Raw genomic sequence first — 6000 nt, 5'->3', positions numbered from 1 at the left:
ATACAAAGTGTTATTAACTTTAAAAATTATCAAAATAAATTGATATAAACAATTTTAATATAAATTATACAACTTTTTACTTATCAAGTGCAAGTCTTCTCTTTTTTTTTTTGGAGTATTTTTTCGTACGGTTCAAAGCAAAATAAATTTAACAGAATCGAGAAGTCGCCAACAAAATACAAAATGGTATTCTTTCTAAAATAAATTCTATATTCATGTCTAATTGGTTTGAATCTAATATTATTTTGACCAATAATAAAATTGGTCATAACAGAAACACTTCCTTCATATGTCATTTTTTTCAAATAAGAATATTTTTTGTCTTTTTATTATACATTGTATACGAAAATCCTTGTAAAGTAATATGACAATATAAAAATTTAAAATAATAAAAAATAGCAAATTAATTTAAAAATAATATACAATTCTATATTATCTCTTTATCAAAAAGAACCATTTCAATTGTAATTTTTTGTGTAGTTTCAAATTGTTTTTTTTTTTTTTGGTGACTTAAAAGAAAATAAACAAAAACTAAGAAAGAAAAAAAAACAAGAAACTGCTTAAGAAATGCAGTCCCGCTGAATACTACTCTCAAACTCCTTCCAAGGCAATGGAAGCTCCACTTGGGGAGAAATAGTCCTCATTGCAGTCTTTGCCATGATGTCTGCTACTGTATTTGTATCTCTCAAGATCAACCGAAGATCAGCATGCCATTTCCAAGACATGATATCTCGGATTTTTAACACCAAAGGATCAGTAAACCCAGAGCAATCTTGTAAATTATTGACAATAGTAAAAGCCTCCACACAGTCTGTCTCACATATAATGTCTCTTTGTCCTGAGTCCCATGCTAAAAGAAAGCCTCTCCAAATAGCAAACAACTCTCCTTGCAAAATGCTACGACTCTCAATTGTTCCCAGACAGCCTCGTTGCCACCTTCCCTTCCAATCTCTGCTAACACAAGCAAAACCAACTCGAGCACCACTGCCAGGATAGCTAGCATCACAATTAATCTTAAAGGTACCCACTGAGGTGGGAATCCAAGAGCCACTAATGGTTGAGGGGATAGATAGTCGTTGCAACTCAAAAATATTTCGGAGCTCCTTTTCTAAGGACAAAGCCATACCAATCACCTTGTCTGTGGTCCAATGCTCGTGAGGATGAAAGATCTCGTTGTTTCTCGAACACCAAATCCACCAGAGACCAGAAAAGAATCTAAAGGGGCGTTGTTTGCTATTATGTAAGAACCAACTCATCAAATCCACTGGTTGATCGGAGATCCCTAAAGCTTGCCAAACAAGTTGGGCTTTTGGACAATCCCGAATACAATGTAAAACCGACTCCTGACTTGAGAAACATCGTGGACAGCTATCCGTGTGCGAAATGCCCCTTCTAAAACGAAATGCAGCAGTAGGAAGAGCCTCCCGAAGACATAGCCAGGCCAAAAATTTGTGCTTTTCCGGAACATGTTGACGCCAAAGCCAAAGCCAATTACCCCTATCCTCCCAACTAAACATCTTCTTACTGAGCCATAAATAACCACTATGAGCATCATAAACCTTTGAGGCCGCACCAGTCCAACACCAACCGACCTCTGAACCAGCTTGAACATCTGGGTTGTAAGAATTAATGTTGCTCTGCAGAGACTGATTCAGAGGAGAATAGATATTCTCAAGGTTCCACTGTCCAGATGACCAAAGGTCCAAGATCCTGAGATCCGAATCAGAAATGTGAACATAATCCATCTCCTGACACAGTCGCCCCTCTCTTCTCCATTTAGAAAACCAAAAGTTCTGTTCCAAATCCCCAATGCACCAACTAAAACCTTCCTTTAGGATATCCCAAGCTCGACATATACTCTTCCAAACATAAGATCCCCTTCCTCGAGACCGACTAAAACAATCATACTTAGAAGAATGGTATTTCTCCGTCAACAGTTGAACCCATAGCTTGTTGGGATGGTGAAAAAGTTGCCAAACTAGTTTTCCAAGAAGAGCAATATTGGCACAAAAAGGATCTCTAATTCCCAGACCTCCAAACTTCTTAGGAGTGACCAACACTTTCCAGTTAACTAGATTCAGGCCTCTACCATCAGCTTGACCCTTCCATAGAAAGTTTCGCATCATGAATTCTATCTTATTAGTTACCCCTTTAGGGAAGAGAGATACTTGCATGCGATAAGTAGGAATCGCAGTCACTACCGAGTTGAGCAAACAGAGTCTGCCTGCCTTATTAAGCAATCTTCCTTTCCAGCTGGCTAGCCTTCCCCGAATCTTGTCCAAAACATCGTTGAAAGTTGCGCGTGTCACCCGAGAGTGATTAAGGTTCACCCCTAAATACTTGCCCAAGTTCTGAACGAATCTGATGGAGGAGACTCCAGTGAAAATCTCTTTTCTTGTCGCTGAAACATTCCTGGAGCATAGCGCTTTAGATTTTTCCACATTAACCTTCATCCCAGAGGCTCTGCAGAAATTTTCCAAAGCTACCATTACAGTTTGAACTTGCTGTTTTTCAGCTTTACAGAAAAGAAGCAAATCATCGACAAACATCAAATGAGAAATTCTTGGACCCCCTCTAGAAACCGCAATTGGCTTCCACAAGCCCTTATCAACTTGCTGATTAATAGAACAGGACAATCTCTCCATACACAACACAAACAGATACGGTGATATAGGATCTCCTTGCCTAAGACCCCTGCTCGGAGTAAAGCTATTTAATCTATCCCCATTCCAGAGGATAGACAGTGAGGAAGCAGTGACACAACGCATAATCAGATTGACTGTCGGAGGAGGAAAGCCAAAACTCTCCAGGGTTTGTTTCAGAAATCCCCAATCCACTCTATCGTACGCTTTCTCCAAATCAATCTTAAAGGCTAGGGTGCCTTTCTTTGACTTTGTCTTCTTCATGAAATGGAGAACCTCTTGTGCTACAATGATGTTGTCAGGGGTTCCTCTCCCCGGGATAAACCCTCCTTGAAGGGGCCCAATAATCTCTTTGAGATGGGGACGAAGTCTATTGACCAGGACCTTCGTTATAACTTTGTAAACCACATTACAGAGACTAATTGGTCGGAAATCCTTCATGGAAACCGGGTTTTCTACCTTCGGAATAAGAACCACAAGAGTTTCCATCATCCTTGGATCCATATCCAAACCAGAGAACGCATGACGAACCATAGTCCAAACATCAAAACCAACAATCTTCCAGTATTCTTTAAAGAAGAAAGCCTGAAACCCATCAGGGCCCGGCGCCTTAAAAGAATGCATACTGAAAACAGCCGACTTAACTTCTTCCAGAGTAACTGGCGCTGTGAGGCTACAACAGGCTTCATCATTCAGGGAAGGCAGTGGCACATCACCAAGACAACCTAAGTCTACATCCTCCGACTGGCAGAATAGGCGTTTATAGAAGGATTCAGCTTCCCTTCTAAGGACATCCGGGTCCGTTTCCCACACCCCATCTTGAAGAAAGAGACCATGAATCTTATTATGCTTTCTCCGCACAAGAGTCTGGACATGAAAGAACTTGGTATTTCTATCCCCAAATTTTACCCACTGCTCTCTGGATTTTTGAAACCATAGAAGTTCCTCCTGCACAAGCGTGTTATTAAATTCCTCAATCAGCTGTTTTTCTTTTTGCCGCATAGACAAATCTTCCATTACTTCAAGTCGCTTCTGAAGGAAATTAATCTGTCTCTTCAATTTGCATTTCCTAACAAAAATATTGCCGAACACTTTAGAATTAAACTCCAAAGAGTTCTTCTGCACTTCTGAAAGCTTGCCGTGCATCTCTCTGTAGCCAGCCTGCCATGACTGGTTCACAATATTTCTGTACCCCGGATGAGTTGCCCAAGCTGCAATAAACCGAAAAGGTCTATTCTTTTTCGGTTGGGGACGTCCTGTACAGCGTACTAGGATAGGACAATGATCAGATTGAAGCCTATTTAAAATTTCTGCGTAAGCCTCTGGAAAGAGAGATAGCCAGCCACTATTGATACAAACCCGGTCAAGTTTTTTCGCCACCTCAACACCATTTTTAACCCTTCTGTACCAAGAAAATTGTCTTCCAATAGTCTTCAAGTCAAACAGATTACTATCCCCTAGAGAGGCAGCAAGCCGATCTGCATGATGACTCGAGAAGAGGCAACCCTTAGATTCATGAGAGAATAGTACTTCATTAAAATCACCAAGAACAATCCATGGCCCGCAGAAAGACGAAGACTGAGTAACAAGATAATCCCATAGCAAAACTCTGGTATTAAATTGAGGACTACCATAGATACCACTGCACCTCCAAATCACATTATTTACCTGAACCTCAACTGTAACACACTGATCGAAAGCATCAACCCATTTGCAGTGAACACCCTGTATTACAGAAAGGAACCAAATACCCCCCTTGTGTCCTGACGCCTCCACTATACCAATAGGGTGATAACAAAGTCTTTCCCAGAACATTTTCAAGTGTTGAAAAGGACAGTGAGTTTCAACCACAATAAAAATTACAGGTTTAAATTTCCTAACCAGCTCTTTACAATTCACCCGGGCTAACTTATTAGAAGCACCCCTAATATTCCAAGCTATTATATTTAAACTATCCATAATATAAAATATAAAAATATAAAACAAGGAAATCAAAGTGCTTCACCAACCTCAAACCGAGGCTTGCCCAGCGGAAGTGACTCCCGTGACCTTCAGGTTTGCCGGATCTCCCTGGAATATCTCCTTAATCCCGCCTACCGACGCAGTAACAGCCGGCAATGCGCCTTCCTTCTCCAATGGAACCGCCACGGTAACACCCTCCTTCACGGTTGCAGGAAGACATGACGATGCTTCCACCACCGTGCCTCCATTCTTCTCAACTGGCGAGCTCTGTAGGGACCCCGGCCTTGGTCGTTTCCGGAGAGAGGACCCGCAAGGCACTGGGGTGTGTCGGGTTGAGGAGATCGACGTCTCACCAACACGGGAAGCGCTGTGTCCGACCTTGACTCGTGACCCGACCCTAGCACGATAGGAGCTTGATCCATTCGTGTGAGAGAAGTGAATGGTGGGCCTGATTACTCTACCCGAATCGATTCTGGATTGAATGCCTCTTTGGACCTTGTTAGATTGCTTCTGACCCAGCTTGGTTTTACCTTTCCTCACAACTTGCTCCCAGCCTGGTTCATCATGCATGCAAGCCTCCTCAACATTATTTCCTTCCAAATTATTAGCCTCCAAATCTTCTTGCAAATTCGATGCAGGATTCTCGCCAGTAACGCCACCTACCACATTAGGTTCTACTTCATTTGAATTGTGACTTTTGGTCTCAGGATGTGGCACTGCCTTTGTACCGTCCCGTGACTTGGTGGCATCGGAATCAACACTCTTTCCTTCCCTAGAGTCTCTACCCAAGCACTGTGCCATATCGTGACCATAACGTGCACAAGAGTTACAAATTAAATTTAAACTTTCATACTCCACTATATGAGTTACGCCTTCCACAATGATATGCTTGATCACTGGCAGTCCTAAATTTATTTGAACACATACTCGGGCATATCGTCCTCTCTCAGCCAATTTAGTGGCTAAGTCCACTTTGATGGGAACTCCTATTGCAGAAGCAATACGCATCATGGCCTGTTCCTGATAGCACCAGATTGGGAGCCCCGAAATCCGAACCCATACAAGCGTAGACCCGAAGGATTGCTCACATGGCCGAAAATCTATATCCCACGGTTTTACAGCAACATAGTGCCCCTCAATCAACCACGGACCACCAAGCATGACCTTCTCACGATCTTCACATGCATCGAATTTTACCATGAAGTACCCAAACCCCACATCAAGCAGATCAAAGCCACCTTTGATGCGCCAAACCATCCGAAGCTTGTGTGAAAGAGCTGTGTAAATATAATTTTTATCAAGAACCTTAATCACTAAAGCTTCTCGATAAGGCTCTGCCAAACAAAGCTTGGCTTCTTCAGTGAAGTTTACACATGGAGGTTGGGAATCGCCCTGC

The sequence above is a fragment of the Arachis hypogaea genome, chromosome 16, assembly GCF_003086295.3.
Source record: "Arachis hypogaea cultivar Tifrunner chromosome 16, arahy.Tifrunner.gnm2.J5K5, whole genome shotgun sequence".
Lineage (NCBI taxonomy): Eukaryota > Viridiplantae > Streptophyta > Magnoliopsida > Fabales > Fabaceae > Arachis > Arachis hypogaea.
This window is presented reverse-complemented; position numbering follows the sequence as displayed.